Source organism: Mustela nigripes, chromosome 6 (genome assembly GCF_022355385.1).
Source record: "Mustela nigripes isolate SB6536 chromosome 6, MUSNIG.SB6536, whole genome shotgun sequence".
Lineage (NCBI taxonomy): Eukaryota > Metazoa > Chordata > Mammalia > Carnivora > Mustelidae > Mustela > Mustela nigripes.
The window spans coordinates 25,649,710-25,660,956 of record NC_081562.1 but is presented as its reverse complement, the minus strand read 5'-3'; the positions used below and the strand labels follow the sequence as shown (position 1 = coordinate 25,660,956).

At 44.9% G+C, this 11,247-nt stretch overlaps 1 protein-coding gene and 1 long non-coding RNA gene across 2 annotated transcripts in view; one reads left to right on the top strand and one right to left on the bottom strand.

Moving 5' to 3' along the window:
• Window positions 1-11,247, bottom strand: part of TMCC3 (transmembrane and coiled-coil domain family 3) — a 262,928-nt gene that overhangs the window by 93,712 nt on the left and 157,969 nt on the right. The window lies entirely within an intron of this gene.
• Window positions 3,185-11,247, top strand: part of LOC132020509 (uncharacterized) — a 30,655-nt gene continuing 22,592 nt past the window's right edge. The window contains exon 1 of the long non-coding RNA XR_009405002.1: window positions 3,185-3,265. This is a non-coding gene — a long non-coding RNA (uncharacterized LOC132020509). The remainder of the gene's footprint in view (window positions 3,266-11,247) is intronic.

The window sequence follows — 11,247 nt, the reverse complement described above, 5'->3', positions numbered from 1 at the left end:
GCTGCCTTCGGCTCGGGTCATGATCTCAGGGTCCTGGGATCGAGCCCCGCATCGGGCTCTCTGCTCCGCGGAAAGCCTGCTTCCCTCTCTCTCTCTCTTTCTCTCTCTGCCTGCCTCTCTGCCTACTTGTGATCTCTGTCTGTCAAATAAATAAATAAAATCTTTAAAAAAAAAAAAAAAAACAAAAACTGTCTACTGAATTGGTTCACAGGGAGACCTTAATCCTAGTGACCTTAACAAAAACCCGGGCAGTGTCCAGGCTGAAGAAAAGTGAGATACAGAGGGGAGGGGAGGAAGTGAGGTCAGGGAGGCAGCCAGCTCTCTCCAAAGTTGGCTTGTGAAGAGGAGGATGGACAGAGAGCTAGACCAGCAGTTCAGGGGAAAGAAGATTCTATTTTAGGGGACAAGGAAATAATTTGAATTTCTAAAACCCAACTCTTTTTCAGAGTTTTGGTTAGCATATCTATATGAGCAATCAGCATAGATAAGGTATTTGTTTTCCCTGTTTCTTATTCCAAAACAATTCAGATTTTGCATATCATTTTGGTTTTTAAAAAAAATCCTTAGTTATGCATAAAATTTGCTTTCCCCATCCCAGAGGATGGAGAAATCTATAGAAAAGAAGATGTGTAATTGGGTCAACATCACAAAGAAACAAAAAGATGACCTACTCCGGTTCTCTCCGGAAGCTGAATCAGGGCTTCAGAAAAATCAATCGCGCCACACTATTCTGTGACAGGGTGTGGGAGACGCCCACACCGAGTCTAGAGGCAGAAAAGCTAGCTGGCTGCTCAGTCTGGGCTCGCCACTTTTGTCACCTTGTGCAAGTCGCCCAAGCTCAGTGTCAGTGTAATACTTTAAATGGCCCTCTTAGTTCTGGGCCACTCAGATGAGGTGAAGCCAAGAAAAGAAAATACCAGGAATACAAGGTATTCCCGGTATTTCTTGAGATTAAAGGTAAGCATTCAAAGACACCAATGACACACACAGTCAAGATGTAATCTGTTTGGAATATGCATACAAACATTCATTGACTGATTCAAGGGGGAAAAAAGACTCAGCGATTGCTTAACAATTCCACGTGTCACATATGTTTAGAAACACCTGTGCCTTTGCTTTTGGTTCCTACAATTGGTGCTGTTGAAGCAGATTCCCTGTGAACCAGGTTAAGCCCCGCCTAAGCTCGGGGCAGTGTCTACTCCAAAAAGTGACTTATTTTCAGTTTGCTCTGGTTCTGGCCATGTAACAACTCTACAGCCAAGTCCTGCCACATCATAAATGCTTGTGCATTTACCAACCAAAGAAAAACCTGTACGGCCAGTCTAATTACAGACCTGCCAAGCTGTGGGACTCTTCCTTAAACACTTCAGAAGCCAGGCCTCACTGAGGGCAAGATCACACATAACACCAGCCCTGTATCCATTCCCCGGCTGCACCCCATTTCTCCTGGAGACAAGGCTATGGCCATCCCCAAATAGACAAAGACGAGAATCTTTAAGACTTTCCTTTTAATTTTTTTGATGTTAAAACATTCAAGTCCTGCCCTTTAGCTATCGCTGTATTATATTGCAAATATTGAAAATGTTGGAACGGGGGCGGAGCTGGTGGATTAAGTGTTACAGAGTCCAAATGCATCAGGCTTCTCGCTTATGTAACATTCTGGGCTCCAGGAACCTCTCCGAGTAGGAGTGAATCAATCCCACATCCAGGCAGACAGCCGCTAAAATCACAGCCTCAGCACAATTCTGGGCATCCTCCTTCATCGCTGCACACCGAGACTGGGTCTCCTTCCTCCCCTGACTCCCGGGGCCTGGGGGCCTGGGCTGCCCAGTGACAGTAACACTCCAACCGCACTGTCCTCAACTGAGCCGGCCCCTGTCACTGGGGGGACAGTGGAGAGCTCGTGGCCTATAAAAAGGTTGAGTCAGGTGGCTTCAGGAACAATCCTTGTAGCCTCCACGGGGTGCCTAGGTGGCTCAGAGGGTTAAGCGACTGCCTTCAGCTCAGGTCAGGATCTCCAGGTCCTGGGATCGAGCCCCATGTTGGGGGTTTTGGCTCAGCGGGGAGTCTGCTTCTCCCTCCCCCTCTGCCCCTGCTCATGCTTTGTCTCTCTCTCTCTCTGATGAATAAAAAAATCTTTAAAAAAATTTTAAAAAGACAGTAATCCTTGTAGACTGCTAAGTCAGTCCTGGCCAGGATCAAAAACAAATGAAAAAAACAGCACAGGTCTTCTTTATACTGGGTATTAGGCCCTCAAGACTGAGGTGTGGACTGGGAGATGAGCCGCGATCACCCCTGGAGAACTTCTACGAACTACCTCTTTACCAGCCTTCCCCTCGGCCCTTCCCGCAGCTCGTGACGCCCTCTGTCCCTCTGCCCTTCTGCACGGCCACCTGCCCCATCTCTGTTTGGCAGCTTATGCTCCTGCCGGAAGGAATCACCACTCCTCTCTCACAGAAATTCCTCCCTTCCGGGCCCAGATCAAATACCCCTCCTCAGACAAATCTTCCTCAGTTACCAGAAGCAGCATCTCCTTCCACTTGCCACAAATAATATTCTGATGACAAGAGTGAGAAGAGCTGGTAATAATGTTACTGAGCACACAGGGACGGGAACTGTGTGAAGCGCTTTCTAAATTTTAGTTCATTCAATGCTTGTGATGACCTCCATGTAAACTTGCTACTGTCATTCCCTCTTGTAGGTGAGCAAACGTGTGTGGAGGAAGGGGAAGGATTGTGCAAGGAAGTGGGAGCACTGGACGGGGGCCACAGCTCGCTCGACCACATGTGACCTTCTATGCTAAGGATGTGTGCACGGGGCCCCTCTGCATTATGAATTTCTGAAGTCCTATATCCTTGGAAATCCCATTATATTAACTGTGGGCTTAGCTCAAAGGGGGTCCTTGAACTGAAGCAAAAGTAACGTGGTATGGTTTTATACATTTCTAGACAGTCACTGTGGCTGATTTTTCCAGGCTTGCTATCCCTCTCTGCTTGAGCCTTACTCCAGAAAAAAAGGCTTTATAACTGGTCAAGAGCAGCAACTATAACCGGTCTTCCAAAGCTGAGAATCTAAGACCCAGGGAAGTAGGAGAAGTCTGACCTACTTTCTAGAAGCCCGGAAGGGGCCCACAGAACATGGGCACCACTGTGTTCCAATTTTGGTGACCAGGTGTCTGAAACATAAAAGGACTGCCTCGGTGCACATCAGGTCTCTCCGAATGGTGAGCTCAGGTTGCAGGGGAAGAAGATGTCTTGCTTTTTAGGTAAGTTTATTATAAAGTTATATGTGTTTCTTAAAGTTAAGTCAGTGTTTCTTCAGAGTCTCTGAATTTTAGTCTTCTGGAGAATAACGATTCTTGTTATAAGGCAGGATGGCTCAAAGCTTAAAAGCAGATGGGCTTTGATGTTACATGGACTTGGTCAGAATGGGTCCTACAGAGGAAGGGGAAAGTCTTCTCTGACCTTCTTAAGGTCCCTGGCTGGGTCTGAAAAGTAAACCAACGAAGCAGTTAAACCTGAGTGCTTCTAATGCAGGGCTTGAGGAAAAAAGGACAGTCATGGAGCAATGTGATAGGTTATGAGTAGAAGGTTGGTGTAGTCACCTGGGGGGAATTCAGCAAGGCCTGTTTGTTAGGATTCTTCCAGGCGTCCCCTTGTCTTCAGAGATAAAGTACAGGGAGGGCATCTCTCTCAGATTTTATGACCTGAGGGTGAGGGGGGATGGTGTTACGAGTAACCTTCTCCCGTACTCTCAAACTCCCTCAGCTTAGAATAGTTAGGGGTGCCTGGGTGGCTCAGTGGGTTAAAGCCTCTGACTTCGGCTCAGGTCATGGTCCCAGGGTCCTGGGATCGAGCCCGGTGTCAGGCTCTCTGCTCAGCAGGGAGCGTGCTTCCTCCCTCTCTGTCTCTGCCTGCCTCTCTGCCTACTTGTGATCTCTCTGTCAAAGAAAAAAATAAAATCTTTAAAAAAAAAAAAAGAAGAAGAATAGTTAGTAAGCCAGGGTGTCATCTTTGAGGGCAGCATGTCCTGGACCCCATCTGCTCCAATCCTGCCTCCACTTTCATGATGTGGGCTAAGTTACCTAATGTCTGAGTGTCGGCCTCCGTGTCTGTAATGAGCCCATACTCATTTGTAAGGTGAATGGAAGGACAGAAAGGGATAATGTATATAAAGTGTCTCACACAGTACACTTGGTAAATGTTAGCTCTTCTTACTTAACAATTACTATTATTAATATTAGTTGCTATTGTTGATAGTCATGGTTTACAGCTCACAGGAGCAATGTTTTCATCTGAAAAATTCTTTGCTGAAGGGTACTGGTTTGTGCTTTTCTGCTCTATAGAACCAGAATACAGCCCCCCACCCCCCACCTGTGAATGGAAGGGGTGAGGAGATGCAAACTTACAGAGGTGCTGTCTAACAGTTAAAGCTGCTTGAACCGAAGGCTGTGAGGGTCCCCCTTCCCCTACCGATCACAAGGGTCTCCTGTGGCTGTTGTCTTGGGTTCAACCTGGGACCCCTAAGGTCCTACATCTAAGATCTCAGCTGGTTTTCCCCAGCCACTTGCGAGGACAGCTCTCAAACTTGAGTCAACTTAATAATCACTTAGGGTGTCTAACAAATGCATATTCTTGGGCCCACTGCAGGAAATGATGATTAAATAAAAAATATCCCAGGTGATTCCAATACCAGTGCTCCTGGGAACCACACTCTGAAAAACATGGGCTGTAATTGACATGCTAGAAATACTTATCCCATGTAAGTTTATTTCCTGAATCAGAAAAAGACTGAAAAACTTGTTCTAATTTTCTAACTCTACATCTGCATTTTTAAAAACTAGTGTTCTATTTTAAGCCTAATCCTGGGATTCCACAGTAGTGGGTATATACTGGCATAATTTTTTTTTTTAAGATTTTATTTATCCACCTGATAGAGAGAGAGAGAGAGAGAGAGAAATCACAAGTAGGCAGAGAGGCAGGCAGAGAGAGAAAAAGAGAGAGGAGGAAGCAGGGTCCCTGCTAAGCAGAGAGCCCAATGTGGGGCTCCATCCCAGGACCCTGAGATCATGACCTGAGCCGAAGGCAGAGCCTTAACCCACTGAGCCACCCAGGTGTCCCTGGCATAATTTTTTTAAAAAAAGATTTTCCTTTTAAGTAATCTCTCTACCCAAGTTTGAGCAGGGCTCAAATTTACAACCCTGAGACCAAGTGTCACATGCTCCACCGACTGAGCCAGCCAGGCACCCCTGGCATAATTTTCTTTAGACAGGCCAGGATCTGAACATAGCTCAGATTCTGGCAACGAGGCCAAGGAGGCCTGAGGCTTCGTTTCCAAATGGCTACAGCCAGGCTGACATTTGTAATTACGGAGAATGAGATGCAGACATGGCTGCAGTCTCGGAATCAGATGGTGCTCACAGACCCTTCTACAATTCTTCAGGATCTGATATGATATATATCTGACATCTTCAAAGGCCTGTAACACAGGCTGTCAGGAGCTAATGCAGTTGCAAATATGGGAGCTGCCCCTGGACTAGCCAGTCAGGACGTCCTCTCCCATTCACTCTAACGACTAGAGGCAGTGCTGCCTTTCAGACCACTAAGACCACAGATTCCAGGAGCACACTACCTGCGTGTCAAATCTCAGCTCCTATGCTCACTACCATGTGATCCTGAGCAAGTTCCCTAACCTCCCTGTGCCTTGATTTCTTCATCTATAAAATGGGATGTTGTAAGAATAAAGTTAGTTATTGCCACTATAAACATTGGGGTGCATGTGCCCCTTCGGATCACTATATTTGTATCTTTAGGGTAAATACCCAGTAGTACGATTGCTGAATCATAGGGTAGCTCTATTTTCAACTCTTTGAGGAACCTCCATGCTGTTTTCCAGAGTGGCTGCACCAGCCTGCATTCCCACCATCAGTATAAGAGGGTTCCCCTTTCTCCACATCCTTGCAAACACCCATCTTTTCCTGACTTGTTAATTTTAGCCATTCTGACTGGTGTGAGATAGTATCTCACTGTAGTTTTGATTTATATTTCCCTGATGCTGAGTGATGTTGAGCAGTTTTTCATGTGTCTGTTGGCCATCTGGATGTCGTCTTTGCAGAAATGTCTGTTCATGTCTTCTGCCCATTTCTTGATTTGATTATTCGTTTTTTGGGTGTTGAGTTGGATAAGTTCTTTATAGATTTTGGTACTAGCCCTTTATCCGATATGTCACTTGCAAATATATTCTCCCATCTGTTGGATGTCTTTTGGTTTGTTGACTGAATGTCCACAATAGCCAAACTACGGAACCCAGATGTCCACCAACAGATGAATGGATAAAGAAGATGTAGTATATATATACAAGAGAATACTACTCAGCCATCAAAAACTGAAATCTTGCCATTTGCAATGACGTGGGTGAAACTAGAAGGTATTATGCTAAGTGAAATAAGTCAATCAGAGAAAGACAATTATCACATGATCTCACCGATATGCGGAATTTGAGGATAAGACAGAGGATCATAGGGGAAGTTAAGGAAAAATGAAACAAGATGAAACTAGAGAGGGAGAGAAATCATAAGAGACTCTTAATCTAAGGAAACAAACAGAGGGTTGCTGGGGGTTGGGGAATGGGGATAGGGTGGCTGGATTATGGACACTGGGGAGGGTATGTGCCGTGGTGAGTGCTATGAATTGTGTAAGACTGATGAATCACAGACCTGTGCCCTGGAAACAAATAACACATTATATGTTAATAAAAAAAGAATAAAGTTGATTCATAGTAACTATGAGTGTTATTATTATTGAATAGTTATATGACCCAAATGATGCGTATTCCCAGAACTTTCACTGGGGATATTTCTCCTGGAGTTGCTAACATGGTAAAAATGTAAGCTGAGAAATGCCACAGCCATTGGAGACCTGTGGAGAAACTCTTCCTGAGAGTGAAGCTACCACAGAGGAGAGAGAGCTGAGAGATGGAAAGAGCACATCTCGCGTTTCATGCTATTGTTTGAGGCTGGGATCTAGTCATGCCTGGACATCTAGTGTGGGATTTTCCAACGTCGTGGGCTATTAACTATCCCCCTTTAATGCCTGCATTGGTTTCTGTCACCTGCAAACAAAAGAATTCTGACCTAGCTTTTTAAAGATATAATTCATATGCCATACAATTCACCCATTTAAAGTGTACAATTTAAAGGTCTTTCGTACATTTACAGAGTTGTGCAACCATCACTATAATGCAGGATTTTGACCCAAAACACTTGAGACATGGCTCACTAGGTATGGTATGTGAATGGTGGTGGGGATGGGCGGGGCCAATCTGATTCCAAAGCCATCACAATTCGGAAATTTCAAAGTTGGAATCACCAATTTCATCGATTTCGAAGTAGTTCAGAGCTCAGCGCAGTATCACGGAAAAGGAATGACCTAGGCATTAGGACCCCTGGTTTCTTTTGAAGGAAATTAGAAAATCCCTATGAACCCTTCATACTTTAAAAATTCTACAGTTTCAGTCAAATCCCCTCATTTTTCATGATAAAACTAAGGGTCAAAGAGGCTAAGCCAAGGGCCCAACTTGATAAAGGGACTTGCTGTCAGACACACTCAAAAATACAATTCAGTCTTCTGTGCTGTTAGTCTCAAGCAGTTCTTACTTTTTCTGCAGGATTTCACACTCGAGGTCCAGGTCAATCTCTTGAAATAGTTGGAAGTAAAGAGACTCTATATAATAACTCATCAAATATCCATTCATTCATTGAAGAAATAGACTGTGATTAAGGGTCTTCCCTATACTTATGTTCATTTCTGGAGGGTCTTTCTTTAGATAAGATAGTGTTCTACCTACGACCTACAGGAGAGCCGGTATACTTTCTTCGCAGTGGCATGAGAGGGAATTTCAAAAATATCCTATGGTGTTTCCTGTGCGAGGTAGATAATAACAGATTTACGAGTTTCTACATACATTTGTGCCATAACCTTGGTTTGCTGAATCAGGAGCGTTAATGACAAAAAAGGACCGCTAGGGAGGAGAAGAATGATGGTTAAGAGAATAACTGTGCTCTTCCATAAAAATAAAAGAGAGTTGATAACCAAACTGGAAATTCAAAATAATTTCACTTCTAATAGCCCTCGAGGCTTCAGATGATTTAGTGAAGACATAAAGAACCTTTTAGCTCTTATTACAAATCTGTGTATCTGGGCACATAAGAACTCTCTACACAGGCTTTGGAAATTTTTAGAAACATATTTCCTGGAAGAATCTGAGAGGGCTGGATCTGGCCAACAAAATGTAATACAGTCTGGGGCACGATGCATTGTACTTAGTGGAATTCAAGGACAGAAAGGCCTTCGCTTTATCTTGGATATCCTGTGAAAACACATTAAGAACACCCAGGGAAACATCAGCAGCAGGGATATTATTCGTGGTCATTGTTGTTTTTAATACATGGTTTTTCCTCCGGACAAAATAAGCTCAACCTTACAAAAGAGTACTGGATGTCTTATTTAAATTACAAGCAAAAGGCAGCAGAATTTTTTTTTTTTTTTTAAGATTTTACTTTTTTTTTTTTTTTTTTTTTTTTAACAGTAATCTCCACACCAACATGGGGCTCGAACTCACAACCCTGAGATCAAGAGTCAGCATGCTCTTCCAATTGAGCCAGGCAGGTGTCCCAAGAGGTGGGAGAATTTTTAAAATGAGTTTAGTCGTGAGGTCCTAGGATGGACTTGAAGGGGAAAAGAGTGAGAAAGAGAAGAAAAACTGTTCATAACGACACATCTACTATGATGCCTTTGATGCATTTTCATTCACTGTTCTCGGTGACCTGTCTGCGATCCCGAGGCCCACCGCTCTCCTCCTGCCCAGCCTTCCAACCAGCCTTCCTTATTCAAGTGCCTCCTGCCAGCAATTCTCCCCCTCTCCTTCCTACATCATCACATTTTCTTTCTCTCCAGGGATTATTTCCAGTAGCACAGCAACATGCTTTTAATTTTCCCCATCCTTCAAAATCCTCTCTTGACCCTGTTAACCTCTGTTACAACTAAATCAAATTTTGTCAATCATGTGCAAAACCTTTCATGGCTCCCGTTTCACTCACAGAAAAGCCAAACCCCTCCAGGGACCTACAGTCAGACGGCACCTCCTACCTTCCCCCCTGTACCCCAGTCAAGCTGGAGTGACCCCCCCCCCCCCCCAAGAATACACACCAGCCATACTTTCTCAGGGCTTCGTACCTGCTGTTCCCTCTGACTGGAATGTTCTCCCTCAAGATGTCTGATTGCTCATTCCGTCTTTTCACGTCTTTAACCAAAAGTCACCTTTACAGTGAGGCTTTCCTCAGCCTCCCAGAGCAAAGCTGCATTGCCACCACATCCTGATTCTTCCTCTTTCTCTACCTTGTTTTATTTTACTTCTTAGCACTGATCACTTTGTAACATACCATACAATTTTAGGTTTATCGTTTGTTTCCCCCAGTCAATATTCACAGTTCCGTAAAAGCAAGACTTTTCTTTTTTTTTTTTAATCTGCTTTGCTTACTGTTTGGTACATAGCAGGTGCTCAATAACTATCAGTTCAACTGATGAAAGATTTAAGACACGCAGACTGTCTTAACCATTTTAAAGTTGTCACAGTCATGCTTATTTATGATTTTTCTACAACCCTTGAGTTAGAGTTCTCTGAATCAAACACGGACCTTTGTTTTATCATGTTCTAACTGTAAACACGTCTGATTTCAAATAGAATTTGACTTCAGAATGAAAAGAGTTAGAATCCTGGAGTACCATTAGCAACTCACTGACTCTCCTTGTTCTCATTTTGGTTTATACTAAATTTGGCTTAGAGGGAGGCGGCCTTTTGTGTCTGTCCTGGGGAGGGAGCACCATCTTGGGAGGACCTCAGTGAAGAGTATTTGGCAACTGCTGGAGCTTAGACACGATACCCATTCAGAAGCTCAAGGGGAAAACTGGGAGCTGGAGAAAGAAGGCAGAATCAGTCATACAGCCTGAGGCTATGGTTCTCTGGGTCACGAGGACATGGTGGCCCAACACAGCTTCCGAGGATCAGAGGAAAAGTGGCAACCCACAACAGAAATCAAGATGTTAGCAGTGGTTTAGATCCAAAACAAAAGCAAAACCACAACAGGATAGAGATTCCAAAACAACAGGGAGACGGTCCGCCCCGGAGGCAGAAAGACCTCAGTTTGAGGCTGGCCCCACGCCCGCCCAGCACAGGGACAAGGTTCTCAGGGTCGTGGGGGACTCAACACAAAGCCCAAAGCGCCATCTGGCAAAGGTAAGGGCTTTGTGGCCATCCGTTGCTCCCCACCCAGCCTCCAGGACCAGCACAGAGTGAGACACAGTGGGCGCCGAGCAGAGACCCCTTCAATGAGCAAGGGGGCCCTCGGGCCTGACTTCACCCACTTGGCTGCTTTCCCTCTCACTGTACTGTACCCTCTCACCTCGGTTTACCCTGCTGCGCAAATCATCTTCCCTTTTATTGTTGCTGTCCCCAGTCCACAATGGAGCCGGAGCCTATGACGTCAATCCCTGCCTGGGCGCCAAACACTAATTTCCATTTAAAAACATGGCACTTCAGCAGAGACGGGGAGCAAGGAGGCAGCGAGCAGCCTGCAGTCTCTAGTACTACAGGCTGACAGAATTTTTTAACAGGTTCTTGTTTGTCTCCTCTGGAGGAAAGCTGGTTTCCAAGAAGGATTTCCCCCCTTTGTGTTCACTCTTTGTTCACAGTTTTCGTGTTTACTTTTGCTTTTTATCTTTACATAATCCTTGCTGTTTTAAGAATCTGAAGAGATTCTGGACTGGAATCCCTCACCCTTCCCTGAAAATATCTCTGGTTCATGCCAGCGGGGGCTGACACATTTTCCTCGTTTTTCCTTTCACATCTTTGTGATGTGAAAGGATGCTGGGAAATCATATGAACAAACCTGGTATTTGTTTAAGGATTTTTTTTCCCCCCTCAAGTCTTCAGTCAAGATTGTGTGCAAGGAGAAGTTCATTTCAATAGAATTCCTGGAGAGAGGGTTGGGGATCAGCATGGGCTACAGAACCACTGAGCCATTTAGAAGCCCAGCAAGGATAGGGAGGCAGAGGGGCCCTTTGCCTGGAAAGCAGGGAAAAGCCCCACAGCTGTGCCCGCTAAAGCAGGTGGCTGACCTCCAGGACTAGCTCAGAAGCAACAGGGGGATGGGGGCTGAGAATTCCAGGGTAAACCGGAAGAGCAGAAGAA